Genomic DNA, 16,667 nt, shown 5'->3' on the forward strand with positions numbered 1-16,667 from the left:
AGTATAATATTAAAGTCCTTTTAACACATTTTATTAATAATATATAATATTTTGGTCATTTTTAGTTTAATTTATTTATGCTATTTAATATCTGATTATAATCCAATTTTGACTTGAATCTGCTAGATATCCGATGGATATGGTCCAATTCCAATGCAAATATAAACAAATCAAATTCGGGTATGCATATATCTGATTCAATTTGATCCATTTACAGCCCTATTCAGAGGAATGCATCCAATGACCTCTTGATTAAAAAATAAATTTATTAATGCTTAACCTGTAATCCTTAAACTCTACAATCTAAAACTCTTAAATCTTAAACCCTAAACTTTAAATTCTATACCCCCTGACTCTTTTAGGTTTTGTTTGATATCATTGTCAATTCTACGGTAATGATTTGTCAGCACAGAAACGGTTATACTGGGCTGCAATTAATGGTTGGATACTTCTGGACTGGGCTTTGAAGAGAGTTGGCTGGTATGACAGGCCCAATAAATCCAAAGGTCTGTAACAATTTTTGAGATGAATAGTGGAAACAATCACTCCTTCAGCTTCATATAAACAGATCTGGGACAGCTCATTTGCTGAATTTTCTTGGATTAAATCCACGTACAGGGTGGAAACATGTTTTTCCAATGGATTCAAGTTGGAACTGGGACAGCTCAACCACATACTAAAATACATTATTTCTAGAATCATGTTTTTCCAATCGGTTTTGATAGAGTCGGACTATTTGGCTCCGAATCATTGAGGCAACTGGTTTTTCATTTTACCCCTGACCCGATCTTTTGTCACAAACTTTTGATTAGTCAACGATCCATTGATCTATAAGCAGTCAAACTGTCAATCCATCGGATTCAAACAACGGTTTTTAGCCTTTTTTTTATTTTAATATATTTTTTTATTTTTTATTTTTTAAATTACAATAAACCATCTGTTCGAACCAGATGGTTGGGCCATTAACCTCAAAACCGGTGGCTATAACAATTCTGCTTCCAGATCAGCTTTTAAAATAATATTGCATTGAATAGATGACACAGCTAGGCTGTCATTGGGCTCTGAACTTGGACCGGGCAGCTTTACATCACAAAACTGGAAATATCACTCGAGGTTATAAACCTCAATTGTTGCCTTGGTGGGGATCTTCTAAGAAATTAGACGTGTACAATCGGCTATACATCCCCAACAACAAATATACAACCGGTTATACACTTTCAGTCACAAATGAACACGTCTTGTACATGTGGCAATAGTAAGAATTATCATCAAGTCTTATCCAAAATTCTGAAAACTAGCGAGGGGCGCCATGCTCAGCATGGGCGAGCAATACAGAATAATTGGGAGAGTAAAAAATGAGAAAATAAATAATATATATATATATATATATATATATATATATATAATTAAAAAAATAATTAACTTCTTTTCTTACAAATATAACGTTCATGCACAATTCTTCTAGTATGATCGGTCCTATATGAAATGCAATCATTATTCATCATGCAAGTAAATTGACAAGTAGCTTCAATTCACCATTCACCATCAAGGGCATCAACATATCTGACTTGGATAAGACCCAATCCTAGAAATGTAAAACATGACTAAATGAAACAATAGAATTACAGTTTGGAAACTACTAAGGCACATGGTAGTAATATAACTCACTCACCCCAAGCAAAATATATTGATTATACCAAGTTCTAATGGCTCGGTAAGCTTCTTCAAAGGTTGTATGTTTTATGAAACAACATCTTGTAGAAATGAATATTCATGACTTGATTTCAATAGTATATTCCATTTTCCACAAGCTAGGTTTTGATGATGCACAATCTGGCCGGTCTTAGCTGTCGATGATCTTGCCTCTGAACTAAGTAACAGGGACCTGAAACGGAAGGAGAAGAGAGGCTCCGGGGAGAACCCGGCGTAAGGACTCCGAAGCTCAAGTTAGAATCCTTCAAAGGCAAGAATAACCAGATAGCGCGAAAGTTAGCATACCTCGTTCTTGGGGGGTAGAAGCCTTTTATAACCACCTCGCGCACTCACTTCCAGGCCTCCGTCAGGTCGGGCATGATTACTTCTGAACTCTCGCCAGTTCGGGTGTCATTTCCTCTGGCCGGACAGAACCGCCACTGTTCCTTTTGTCGGAGCCGTCTCTGCGGCAGGTGACGACGATTGCAGGTGGCGGTGGCAGGAAGCCGTTTGAAATGCGGCTGTCAGGCGTCAGATCCCAAATCAGTTAGGTGCGTCGCCCTTGGGTATGGACGTCCTTGGTGTCGGGTACGTTTGGCTGGCCTGGTGCTTTGGGAGTGAAGTGTTGGAGTGGCGAGCGAGGTGCCTTGAGTTCGGTTTGGAGTGTCTCGAGTTGCCACGGGTCAGCTCGGGTCAGCTTTGTGAGGTTTGGGGCCCAGTATAGTTCGTGCTCCTTGTAGGGAGCTCGGGTTCTCAGTAGGGAGCTCGCTCTTAATAGGGAGCTCGGACTCCCAGTAGGGAGTTCTTAATAGGGAGCTCGGATTTTAGGGTGCTCGGGTTCTTGGGGAGCTCGGACCCTTAACAGGGAGCTCGCTCTTAATAGAAAGCTCGGGCTCCTAGTAGGGAGCTCGGGTTTTTAGGGAGCTCGGACTTAGGGAGCTCGGGTTTTTAGGGAGCTCGGGCCTTTGACAGGGAGCTCGCTCTTAACAAGGAGCTCGGACTAAGTACAGCGGTCTGGAGTTCGGGCTCGGTAGTGAGTTTGGACATGCTTCCGATGTTCGCTTTGGGCGCTCTACTGTCCCGAGCTGCTTGCCTTTGCCACATGTCGGGCGATCGCGAGGTCGGGCCAAATTTCCCTTCATCAATTGCCCCCCACTCCTTGCGACAACGGTCCCGTCTTGGTGCGGGGAGTTTGCAAGGTAGCAGGAGGTTTTGGTCCGTGCTGAGCGCGCTTGCTCTAATTCGATTTTCAAAAAAGGGCGCGCGTTTGGGAGTCGTGCCGGCAGTTGTTTGGGAGTTGCGAGGAGACGTGCGCCGTTACCCCGTCAGTTTCAGGAGACACGTGCCGACACCTGTCCTCTGACAAGACGTCCGCGATGTTCCGTCAGTTTCGGAAAGACATGCACCGATTGGTCTTGGAAGACGTGCGTCTTAGCGCGGCTGTGGGCCGTTGGATTGGCTTCGATCTGGGTCGTCGCTTTCCGTACGCTGTGGATATAAATAGTGTGCGGGGGGGGACCCGTCCTTGCTACTGTTGTACATCTTGAGCTTGCGCCTTAAGTTTCAGCTTGCATCCAGGCTTTTCAGCTCGCGTCCCAGGTCTTCTTGCTTGTTCGAGTTCTCGCGGTCTGCTTCAGTCTTCTTCCCGGGTGAGTGTTTTTGGAATCCCGTTCCGTTTCACGATGTCTGGTTTGGAGGGTTCAGACTATTCAAGCGGGTCTGATGTGGGTTCTAAGAACCAGTTTGCGTCCCCCGGTAGTTCAAGTGAGCCCGACGTAGGTCCTGAGGAAGGGGTCGGGCCTACCACCTGAGGTGCTTCGGGTAGGTTGGCATCCACCTCCCGTCGTGGCCGGGTTGTAGATTAGTTCGGCCCTTCGACAATGACGCTTGAGGAACTTCAAACCTTCGTAGACTACTACATTTTGCCCAGTGAGTACGGTTACTTTATCCCTACGGGCAGCCGAATCATTGAGTTCGGCTTCGGTCTTGGCGCGCTGCGCCCAGGCAACGTTCCCGCATTGGAAAAACACGTGTCTCTGAATCGTATGAAGGGTTAAAGTAAAACGCCTCTCCTTTTCTGTGACGAACTTTACACTCTTTCTCTCCATTTATCCGACGGCGACTGCACAATTATTACCGTCGGCAATAAATAATCATCACGGCGGAGGGATTTCAGCAATTTACATGAAATTTTAATATCATCAACCTTAGTTTAGAAGGCTTCAAATCATTTTACACGATGCAGAAAAAGATTTTATGATTTTAGAACTTGAATTCTGATGAAGGGAAATTTGGCCCGACCTCGCGATCGCCCGACACGTGGCAAAGGCAAGCAGCTCGGGACAGTAGAGCACCCAAAGCGAACATCGGAAGCAAGTCCAAACTCACTACCGAGCCCGAACTCCAGACCGCTGTACTTAGTCCGAGCTCCTTGTTAAGAGCGAGCTCCCTGTCAAAGGTCCGAGCTCCCTAAAACCCGAGCTCCCTAAGTCCGAGCTCGGTACTAGTAGCCCAAGCTCCCTAAGTAAGAGCGAGCTCCCTGTTAAGGGTCCGAGCTCCCTAAGAACCCGAGCTCCCTAAAATCCGAGCTCCCTACTAGGAGCCCGAGCTCCCTGTTAAGAGCGAGCTCCCTGTCCGAGCTCCCTAAGAATCCGAGTTCCCTATTAAGAACAAGCTCCCTACTGGGAGTCCGAGCTCCCTACTGAGAACCCGAGCTCCCTTTAAGGAGCACGAACTATACTGGGCCCCGAGCCTCACAAAGCTTATCCGAGCTGGCCCATGGCAGCTCGGAACACTCCAAACCGAACTCAAGGCACCTCGCTCGCCACTCCAACACTTCACTTCCAAAGCACCAGGCCAGCCAAACGTACCCGACACCAAGGACGTCCGTATCCAAGGGCGACACACCTGACTGATTTGGGATCTGACGCCTGACAGCCGCATTTCAAATGGCTTCCTGCCACCGCCACCTACAACCGTCGTCACTAGCCGCAGAGACGGCTCCGACAAAAGGAACAGTGGCGGTTCTGTCCGGCCAGAGGAAATGACACCCGAACTGGCAGGAGTACAGAAGTAATCATGCCCAACCTGACGGAGGCCTAGAAGTGAGTGCGCGAGGTGGTTATAAAAGGCTTCTACCCCCCAAGAACGAGGTATGCTAACTTTCGCGCTATCTGGTTATTCTTGCCTTTGAAGGATTCTAACTTGAGCTTCGGAGCCCTTACGCCAGGTTCTCCCCGGAGCTTCTCTTCTCCTTCCGTTTCAGGTCCCTGTTACTCAATTCAGAGGCAAGATCATCGATAGCTAAGACCGGCCAGATTGTGCATCATCAATTGGCGCCGTCTGTGGGAAACGCTTCAAAAAGCCTCCCTCCAAAACATTCATACCCTTTCCTTCTTCTCTGAAAAACTCATTACTCATGGCCTCATCCAGCAACGCCGGACGCGGCACAGAGACAAACACCACCGGGGAACAGCTCCAAGTTCCCGTGGTGTGTGTTGGGCAGTTCACCATCCCCCTCACGGTGGATGGAATCCCCAATCTGACTACGCCACAAGCAGTGGCACCTGTAAGCCTACCTTCCGCAAACATCCCCTTCCCTCTTCCCATCGAGACTACCTTCACTGAACCAACCGCCGTCCCCCTGGCAGCTAGCCAAAATCGGTTGGACGACTTAATGCAATGCATGCGGGCAATGCAAGCCCAGATGCAGCAGTTCCAGCAACACCAGCTTCACCAGCACCAAGTGTTGCACAACCTCTCCCAATACCACTATCAGCAGCAGTTCCCCCAACAGACACCGACCCAACCACTACTCCAACCTCGCCACCCTGCCCCGAAGCCAGTAAAGGCCTCTCCGCAGGATGGGCGCCTCCACCAAGGAAAGGCCTCCAGGCCCCAAAATCCCCCAAACAGCCAGGCCTCGTCCCCAGGCCGGAGGGAAAGAAAAGTCATCCCCGCCTCGCGGCTCGCACGCGGATCAAGAACCTCGCCCGCAAGGTCGGCACCTCGGGTCTCCAAACCGGAGTCCCCACTGGTGGGAAACTGATTCGGCGCACGGGCAGCAGCGGACTACCAGCACTCCGAGCCCATCGAGCTCGGCAACACGGAGGCCAGCAACGCCAGCACAAGGCCCACTCAGCAGCGAAGACGCCGTCGAAGTCGACGAACCGCCACCCGCGTCTTATCTGAGCTCAGAGGCAAAGGCGAGACGAGCTCGGACGAGGTAGGAGTCGCCCCGATTCTCTCAGTTCCTTCCCCCCTCGCCTCAGAACTCCTGGCAGTCCCCTTGCCTAGAGATTTCAAGCTCCCGCCCTTAGACAAGTACGACGGATCCTTCGACCCCAATGACCACGTGGACGCTTTCCAATCCCAAATGCACCTTGCGAGGGCCAGCGAATCATGCATGTGCATGGCCTTCACCACCACCCTCAAGGGGGTAGCCCGCACTTGGTACAGGAACCTGGCCCCCGGATCGATAAAGTGTTGGGCTCAATTCGTGCAGGTCTTCACTGCACACTTTGTCACCAGCAAACGGTGCCCCAGAGCAGAGGAAAGCATCTTCGGAGTAGTCCAAAGGGAAGAAGAACCCATACGGGGCTACATCAAACGATTCAATGAGGCATGCTTACAGATACCCCGGTTAGACCCCGCGGTAGCAAAAAGAGGGGTGACGCACAAGGAATTCAAGTGGCACATGGTAGCTAACCAGCCCGCAACCGTGGCCGAGTTCCTCAAACTCGCGGACAAGTTCATGAGGACGGAGGAGGAAATCAACCAAAGAACCGAGGGCGGAAATGAGAAAAGAAAGAGGGACGGCGAGCCTGTAGCTCGGCCGACCATAAAAACCCGACCCGGGACCCAAAACCGAACCAGTCGTTCCGAGCTCCCCTACCAATTCGGACGGATTACACGCCACTGAACACGAGGCGGACCGAGATCCTAATGACGATCAAGGACGCCCCCTTCGTGAAATGGCCACCTCGCCTAAAGGGAAATCCGAACGAAAGAAACAAGAATTTGTATTGTAGTTTCCATAGGGATCAGGGTCACAGTACCGAGCAATGTAATAACCTCCGAGATGAGATAGAGGGGCTCATCCGTCGCGGATACTTAAGAAACTTTGTACAGCACAACAATAATACCAATAAAGCGGATCAGCCGGGCGAACACTTAAAAGACGCCCCGGAGACTAGCAGCAGGCCTGCCGAACCGATGCAGCGACAGCCTCCGGCAGAAAGGCCAGTTCGGGGAACCATCCATGTAATTGTGGGAGGTTCGGTGGTGGTGGGGTGCACATCAGCGGCAGCCCGGACCTCAGTTCGCGAAGCGGTCCTCGAGGAGCGGAAACCCCCGAAGAGGCCGAAGACCGAGGAGCCGATCCTCTTCACAGAAGACGACGTGCGGGGAGTTCGCTACCCTCACGACGACGCACTTGTCATTAAACTCAGGATCAGCGACTTCGAGGTTAGGCGCGTGCTCGTAGATTCAGGCAGCTCGGCGGACATCCTATTCAAGTCGGCGTTTGATCGGCTACAGCTGCCAAGGAGCGAACTAAAACCTGCAAGCACTCCCCTGGTGGGCTTCAGCGGGGAAGAAGTCAGGCCCCTTGGAAAGATAACGGTGCCCGTGGAAGTTGGCACGTGGCCTTGTGCGGTCAGACTCAACCACGATTTTCTGGTGGTCGCGACCCCCTCCCCATACAACGCCATAATAGGACGGCCAATCACGCATATCCTGCGGGCGGTGGTCTCTACCTACTATTTGGCAATGAAGTTCCCTACGGACTTCGGTGTGGGGGTAGTGGGGGGCGACCAGCTCGAGTCCCGCAAGTGCTACGTCGCCGCCCTAAAGGGCAAGTCCAAGCCGGCCGGTGACCCCGATCTGGAGCGGCCTACGGAGCAAGGCGAAGAACGAGCCTCGCCAACAGAAGAAACAGTCGCGATCCCGACCTCACCTACGGACCTATCTCGCACACTCCAGATTGGTGCTTCTGTCAAGGAACCCCTACGGACCGAACTGGTAAGTTACTCCAAAATTTAGATATTTTTGCATGGTCCGCGGTCGATATGCCCGGTATTGACCCTAGTCTTATAACTCACAAACTTAACACTGACCCTTTAGTCAGACCCGTTAGACAGAAGAAACGAAACTTAGCCCCGGAGCGCTGGAAAGTGGTCGACGAGGAAGTCGAAAAGCTCCTCGCGGCAGACTTCATAAGGGAAGTCCATTACCCGAGCTGGGTGGCCAACCCTGTGCTGGTGAAAAAGGCGAATGGCAAGTGGCGCATGTGCGTCGACTACACCGACCTGAACCGGGCTTGCCCGAAAGACTGCTTCCCCCTTCCTAGGATCGACCGCCTAGTGGACGCGACCTCGGGACATGAATTGCTAAGCTTCCTGGATGCCTACTCAGGCAAAAACCAAATCCGGATGGACCAGTCCGACGAGGAAAAAACCAGCTTCATAACCGAGTTCGGTCTATACTGTTACAAGGTCATGCCCTTCGGGTCAAAAAACGCCGGGGCGACCTTCCAAAGACTTGTAAATAGGCTGTTTTGGCCCCTGATCGGCACAAAGATAGAGTGCTATGTAGACGACATGGTCGTCAAAACACAGTTTTTGCAAGAATTAATACAAGACTTAGATTCTGTCTTCCAAATCCTGCATCAGTATAACATGAAATTAAACCCCAACAAATGTGTCTTTGGCGTTACCTCGGGCAAGTTCCTGGGCTACGTTGTCAATCGACGTGGCATCGAGGCCAACCCAGACAAAATACAAGCCATCCTAGATATGAGACCACCTCGGAAAATAAAAGAAGTCCAAAGGCTAAACGGCCGCATAGCCGCCCTAAGCCGCTTCATGTCCAAGTCGGCAGATCGCTACCTACCCTTCTTCAAAGCAATCAAAGGCAAAAGGTTCGAATGGACCCAAGACTGTCAGCTCGCGTTTGACGAGCTAAAAGGCTACCTCGCCAATGTGTCAACCTTAGCTCGGCCCGAGGAAGGCGAAGTCTTAGAGCTGTACCTCTCGGCTAGCGACGAGGTGGTCAATTCGGTACTAGTAAAGGAGGCAAACCGGGTCCAACGACCCATATATTATGTTAGTAAAATCTTGCAAGGAGCAGAGACAAGGTACCCGCAGATAGAAAAGCTAGCGTATGCCCTGGTGGTAGCAACACGAAAACTCCGCCCGTACTTCCAGGCCCACACCGTCATCGTCCTGACCGACAAATCTCTGAGACAAGTTTTACTCAAACCCGAGGTTTCCGGCAGGCTGACGAAGTGGTCCATTGAACTCAGCGAGTACGATCTCCAGTACAAGCCAAGAACTGCCATCAAGGCCCAAGCCTTGGCAGATTTTATCACAGAGTGCACGTTCAACCCCGAAGCCCCTGAGCTGGTCGAGCCCGAGGTCCCTAGTTCGGGCGAACTCAGAGCTCCCAAGCCAAACGAGTCCAAACCCCGTGAAGTAGCAGTCAGCGTGGCTTCCCTCCTGGTTAGACCAAGCGCGAACTGGGATGAGGAGCCCTGGATCCTTCACATAGATGGCTCCTCGAACCAACAAGGCAGCGGGGCTGGAATAGTGCTACGCGGCCCGGGCGGAACAAAATTGGAATACGCACTACGCTTTGAGTTCGCGGCATCCAACAACGAGGCGGAGTACGAGGCACTGATAGCCGGGCTAAACCTAGCGCGCTAGGTCGGAGCAAAGCACATGGTTATCTGCAGTGATTCCCAGCTCGTGGTCAACCAAGTTATAGGCGAGTACGAAGCACGCGAACTCACTATGATTGCGTACTTAGTAAAAGTAAAGGAAGCTCTGCTCAACTTCCAATCACACTTCATGAAGCAAATCCCGAGGTCAGAGAACGCTGAGGCCAACGCCCTGTCCCGATTGGCTAGCACGAGCCACAACGCCAGGAGAACCGTGTACGTAGAGGACTTGCCTCGGCCCAGCATTCTCGGTGGGGCAGAAGAGGTCGCTCCCGTCACCGAAGCAGAGCCGAGCTGGATCGACCCACTCGCGAGCTTCCTGTTAGACGGAACCCTCCCCGCGGACCGCAACACAGCCAAGAGGGTGTAGCGCCAGGCAGCCAAATACGTCATTATAGACGAACGGTTGTACCAACGGTCCTACATGCTCCCCTATCTGCGATGCTTGCGCCCAGCCGAAGCCGAGCTGGTACTCCGCGACATCCATGAAGGCTTGTGCGGCGGACACCTGGGGGGCAGAGCCCTCGCCCAAAAGGCACTTCGACAAGGATACTACTGGCCAACGATGAAGACAGAGGCAATCGAGCTCGTCAGAAAATGCGGCAAGTGTCAGAAGCATGCCAGCATCCACCATCAGCCCACTGCCGACCTCAAATACCTCACCAGTCCATGGCCCTTCGCCCAATGGGGCATCGACCTCCTGGGGCCATTCCCACCAGCGACAGGCGGGAGAAAATTCTTAGTGGTGGCAGTAGATTATTTCACAAAGTGGATAGAAGCTGAACCCCTGGCAATAGTTACAGCCCGAAACATACAAAACTTTTGGAAGAACATCGTATGTCGCTTCGGGCTACCTCGGGTACTGATCTCCGACAACGGCAAACAGTTCGAAGATATCAAGTTCCAAGAATGGTGCCGAAGTATAAGAATTAGTCAGAACTTCACATCGGTCGCACACCCGCAGGCAAATGGCCAAAGAAAAGTAATGAACAGAGCCATCCTCCGTGGACTGAAAGCGCGATTGGACCGAGCCAAAGGTTTGTGGGCAGACGAACTACCAAGTGTTTTATGGGCACACCGAACCACGGAAAAGACCGCCACAGGTGAGACCCCCTTTAACCTCACCTACGGCACCGAAGCAGTGATCCCGGCGGAAATCGAAGTGCCTACGTTGCGACTAGAAGCGTACGACGAACGGACAAACGAGGACGAGTTACGCACCAACCTCGACCTACTGGACGAAGTGAGAGACCTCGCGCACATCCGAACTGCGGCTTACCAACAAAAGGTAGCTCGGTACTACAACGCGCGAGTAAAGAGAAACTTCCGCGTCGGCGACCAAGTTCTCCGTAAGGTCATGGTGCCCGAACCCGGCAGAGGGAAACTTGGACCAAACTGGGAAGGACCCTACAGAGTAATGAAAACACTCGGTGGGGGAGCGTACGAGCTCGGAACCCTAGAAGGGAAACAAGTACCCCGAGCATGGAACGTTGTCAACTTGAGAAGGTACTATCTATAGGCCACTAAGGCAAGTACGTCGAAGTCATTTCATAAAACGAACTAAAGGACCGAAAAGGTCAGTTCGGCAAAAAATATAGCTCGAAGACACCAGTACATGAACAAAAAGACATTTCATTTCAAAACAGATGTGTACATAAAAAAAAAAGTGTACATTCACAAGCCCAGGGCTACTTCATCGTTATCAGAAGCCTCTTCGACAACGCCCGAAGGACCTGCCTCCCCCTCGGAGTCTGGTTCGGCATCCGCAGCATTAGCCATCTCCGGAGTGATGCGCGAAGTGGATATGGTGCTGGTATCGAGGTCGGGGTACGTATTCCGGATCATCCACCGACTTAGCTTGAAACCCCTCCTGTAGGAGTCTACCATCAGGTCATCGAAATCCGGCGAAGCAATGTAATCGCTGACAGCCTTCTTCTTCGCGTCTTCGATGCCTTGAGAGAAGATCTGAGTCCTCTCCCTGATATCCTCCTGAAGATACTCGACCTGGTGCTCCAGGTCCAGCTTCATTTCCGCCATACGCTGCACCACCACTCCCATGGCCTCGGCATCCCTCTGAGACCTCGCCTGCCTAGACCGTGAACGACGAGCAGCAGCACGAGCATTCTCCTCGGCAGCTCGCGCCTGCCTCGAGCATTTCTCCGCCTGGTTCGCCAAGGCGTGAATGGAGGAGTTCACCTATCAAAGGAAAATGGGATCAGAAAAACGAATAAAAGCCGAGCTCTAAAGAAGGGATCACTTACCACCATGGCATGAGCAACGGCACGGCAGGCCACTTGGTGCAGAGGGAGCTCGGTCCACGCCGCAACTTCCTCGGGAAACATCGCCTCCTTACTCCGTTGAAGAGCATGAACAGGCGACAGCACGCTCTTGAAATCCCCCGGGGCCTCCGAGCCCGACAGCCCAGCTCGCATATGAGCAAACTCGGAATAGGCGGGAGCCCCCGTGTGTGTGGTTTCGGCATAAGGAGCCCCCGCCGGCTCCTGCATAGGAGGAACCATCTCGGGCTCCTCTGCCGGATAATCCGGCACCTCGGGCTCCGCAGCTCGGGATGGCTCGGCGCGAGCTCGCTTGGCCACCCGCTTCCTTCTCTTCATGCCCTCGAACAAGTGCCCACCTCGGGTCCCTCGAGAATCCATTGTACCTGCGAAAAGAAGTTCGGCATCAGTAAGACACGTAAGAGAAGAGCAAGACAGGATCACTAGGGAGAGAACCTACCCGAACTCTGGCCCACAGCAATAAGCTTGGCCTCCGTCAGATACCATTGGCAATCCAGCCCAAGCCGCGCCCATTGCCGGAGGCCCTTCGCCGTCTCCTCATCAAGTGTGATGCCGGAATCAGGAGCGGCCACCCCCCAGCCAGTCTGAAACGGCCACCCCATCGCACTTCGCACCCCGAAATAGTCCCGCTTCCACGCCGGGACCTTATTGGGGAGTCCGTGTAAGAGCTTGAAGCCCGGGCGAGGGGATAGGTAGTATGCCCGCCTAAGCCCAAGAAGGGGACCCACTTGCTTTTTCAGCATTAAGATAGAAGAAAAAATCTCCAGATCCAGAGGGAAGTTCTCGTCGCAAAATAAAGAGATCGTTCCCACTAAGTTCCTAATAGAGTTCGGGTGAAGCTGGCCAACCGTCACACCGAAGTGGTTTAGGACCTCGACAAGAAGAGGGTGGAAGGGCAGTCGCAGCCCCGCGGCGAGCTGTTCCCGGAAAATCACCATCTCATCATGACCGTGTTCCCAAGGAAAGCTGCCCGTAGGGATAAAGTAACCGTACTCACTGAGCAAGTTGTAGTAGTCTACGAGGGTTTGAAGTTCCTCAAGCGTCATAGTCGAAGGGACGAACTGATCTACAACCCGGCCACGACGGGAGGTGGATGCTGACCTACCCGAAGCACCTCAGGTGGTAGGCCCGACCCCTCCCTCAGGACCTACATCGGGCTCACTTGAACTACCGTGGGACGCAAACTGGTTCGTAGAACCCACATCAGACCCGCTTGAACAGTCTGAACCCTCCAAACCAGACATCGTGAAACGGAACGGGATTCCAAAAAACACTCACCCGGGAAGAAGACTGAAGCAGACCGCGAGAACTCGAACAAGCAAGAAAACCTGGGACGCGAGCTGAAAAGCCTGGACGCGAGCTGAAACTTAAGGCGCGAGCTCAAGACGTACAACAGTAGCAAGGACGGGCCCCCCCCCTCCCGCGCACTATTTATATCCACAGCGTACGGAAAGCGATGGCCCAGATCGAAGCCAATCCAACGGCCCACAGCCACGCTAAGCCGCACGTCTTCCAAAACCAATCAGCGCACGTCTTTCCGAAACTGACGGAACGTTGCGCACGTCTTGTCAGAGGACAGGTGTCGGCACGCGTCTTCCCGAAACTGACGGGGTAACGGCGCACGTCTCCTCGCAATAAAAGCGTCTGCAGCGCAACTCCCGAATAACTGCCGTCACGACTCCCAAATGCGCGCCCTTTTTTGAAAATCAAATTAGAGCAAGCGCGCTCAGCACGGACCAAAACCCTCCTGCTACCTTGCAAACTCCCCGCGCCAAGACGGGACTGTTGTCGCAGGGAGTGGGGGGCAATTGATGAAGGGAAATTTGGCCCGACCTCGCGATCGCCCGACACGTGGGAAAGGCAAGCAGCTCGGGACAGTAGAGCACCCAAAGCGAACATCGGAAGCAAGTCCAAACTCACTACCGAGCCCGAACTCCAGACCGCTGTACTTAGTCCGAGCTCCTTGTTAAGAGCGAGCTCCCTGTCAAAGGTCCGAGCTCCCTAAAACCCGAGCTCCCTAAGTCCGAGCTCGGTACTAGGAGCCCGAGCTCCCTAAGTAAGAGCGAGCTCCCTGTTAAGGGTTCGAGCTCCCTAAGTAAGAACCCGAGCTCCCTACTAGGAGCCCGAGCTCCCTGTTAAGAGCGAGCTCCCTGTCCGAGCTCCCTAAGAATCCGAGCTCCCTATTAAGAACAAGCTCCCTACTGGGAGTCCGAGCTCCCTATTAAGAGCGAGCTCCCTACTGAGAACCCGAGCTCCCTTTAAGGAGCACGAACTATACTGGGCCCCGAGCCTCACAAAGCTTATCCGAGCTGGCCCATGGCAGCTCGGAACACTCCAAACCGAACTCAAGGCACCTCGCTCGCCACTCCAACACTTCACTTCCAAAGCACCAGGCCAGCCAAACGTACCCGACACCAGGGACGTCCGTATCCAAGGGCGACGCACCTGACTGATTTGGGATCTGACGCCTGACAGCCGCATTTCAAACGGCTTCCTGCCACCGCCACCTGCAACCATCGTCACTAGCCGCAGAGACGGCTCCGACAAAAGGAACAGTGGCTGTTCTGTCCGGCCAGAGGAAATGACACCCGAACTGGCAGGAGTTCAGAAGTAATCATGCCCGACCTGACGGAGGCCTGGAAGTGAGTGCGCGAGGTGGTTATAAAAGGCTTCTACCCCCCAGGAACGAGGTATGCTAACTTTCGCGCTATCTGGTTATTCTTGCCTTTGAAGGATTCTAACTTGAGCTTCGGAGCCCTTACGCCGGGTTCTCCCCGGAGCTTCTCTTCTCCTTCCGTTTCAGGTCCCTGTTACTCAGTCAGAGGCAAGATCATCGACAGCTGAGACCGGCCAGATTGTGCATCATCAAATTCTTTTTTGCTAATCGTGCTGATTTACAAAGCTCGTTTCTCGACTTTCAGTTCATCTAGGCTGAACAGAAGTATTAAAGTTTGAGAATTTCAGTAGAACTGCCGACTGCCGTATTATTTGGATAATCGTGCTACTTCCTTCTCTTGTCCACATCGCCTTGGCTCTCGACATTGAGTACCTTCGCGGCTCCATCACCGCCGTTCACTCTATCCTACAGCATTCCCTCTGTCCAGAGAACATTTTCTTCCATTTTCTCGTGTCGGAGTCGGAGACCAATCTCGAAACCCTAGTTCGTTCTACGTTCCCGCAGTTGAAATTCAAAGTTTATTTCTTCAATCCGGAGATTGTTAGGAACCTGATCTCCACTTCGTTGAGGCAAGCTCTGGAGCAGCCGTTGAATTACGCCAGGAATTATCTCGCGAACATTCTCGAGCCCTGCGTTCGCCGGGTTATATATTTGGATTCTGATCTCGTGGTAGTAGACGATGTTTCGAAATTATGGACGACCAGAGTACTGCCACGCCAACTTCACCAAGTACTTCAGGGAGAGTTTTTGGTCGTACAGGCGGTTTTCCAGCACGTTCATGGGCAGAAAACTCTGTTACTTCAACATGGGAGTCATGGTGATGGATCTAGCGAAGTGGAGGAGGTTATTTGTTGTGAACTTGAAGGTTATTTGTTGGATTAACTATGTGCTTTATCTTGTATCAGGCCGTATGGGTTGATACGTCTCATATCGGTGGGCCCCTATAGGGGTGTTTCGGGTTATGACCTGAACCAATTTGAAAAGAATAAAATTAAAAGCAAGCCAAGATACACCCCAGCCAGCTTCGTATTGGCCTGTATGAAAGTTTTAAACCTTGACTACAAAATTATTCAAAGGATTAAAATGAGTCTGTGGAAAGAATCTCACCGATGCCGGTGTCCTCAACTTTACAGAAGCTAGTAGCTGATGGTACATAAAAGAGAGGCAGGGTATACCTACATAGTGGATGAATGTGAATGAAATGTCAAACAGATCATATTGGTGGGTTTTGAGGCCTCTTTATTTTTGTTGCGTCTATGGATTCATTTGGTTTGGCAATTATATTATATCATCTCTCTAGCTTAACTAGAATTACCATTGGAGATCAGGGACAAGGCAGATGGTAAATCGTAAGTGAGAAAATTGTAGATGGACCTTGGTATAAATGAGCAGCTACCGAAGACTAGTGCAAATGCGAAGGCTCCTTAGGAAGTGAGACTTTTCCTCTCCTTTCCAGGTGGATATTTTTAGTAGGATCACACTTGTGACAATTCTTTCCATTTCTTCTTCCGATACACATGGACCATATATACCTTAATCCAACTCCATTTGCTCTTCACTTATCAGAAGGTGATTTTTCTTTTTTTTTTGAAGAAAAAAATTTGTTAATCTTTCTTTATGGACAGAATTATCAAGCTGATTCAAATCCTTAAGGAATATTGCCTTCATGCCTGGATAAAGTTTTTCAATCTGATGTTTGTTTCTTAACTGTATAAACTGAACCGAGCTCCTAAATGCTAACCTAACTTTGTTGATTTAGGTGATGACTCAAAGGCGTTGATGCTTGTGCATATAATAAGCTCATGTGAAGAAACTGTTGTAGAGACAATATATCATTTGAATTTGGCCAATAATGTGAGAGCGATAGAGTCCAATGGAGTCTAGTTTTACTATTTGCAACTGATTAATCAGGTCTTTCTTTACTTTCTCAAGACATGATGAAGTAGAGGACAAAGTGGATTGCTAAACTTGGTGAATGATGAAGAAGAGAGTCAAAAAAAGAAAGGAACCAATTACAGAGAGCCGAACTTCTCTTACATTAAAACAACAACTTTTTCTCAACCACTCAATGGGCTTCTTGAAGAAGATTAGAAAGAGGTACTCCTATCTCAACTAAAAATATCCGGTCAAACAAGTTGTTCCTGAGATGAATTATGAATAGAGCTGGCTTCATTTTCTAGCAGGTTTATATTGAAACGACTGAAGGTGGAAACTTTGCAAGTTCTATGCTTTAGGTCTCTTCATGGATTGGACAGTCCAGACATTGAATTGGCCCGGTCCAAAA

General features: G+C 50.8%; 1 pseudogene; it reads left to right on the top strand.

The window, feature by feature from the left end:
- The first annotated feature begins 3,572 nt into the window (after positions 1-3,572).
- LOC148792173 (putative galacturonosyltransferase-like 7 pseudogene) lies at positions 3,573-15,962 on the top strand (annotated as a pseudogene).
- The last annotated feature ends 705 nt before the right edge of the window (positions 15,963-16,667 follow it).

Source organism: Nelumbo nucifera, chromosome 4 (genome assembly GCF_055504915.1).
Source record: "Nelumbo nucifera cultivar China Antique chromosome 4, China Antique-T2T, whole genome shotgun sequence".
NCBI classification, from domain to species: domain Eukaryota; kingdom Viridiplantae; phylum Streptophyta; class Magnoliopsida; order Proteales; family Nelumbonaceae; genus Nelumbo; species Nelumbo nucifera.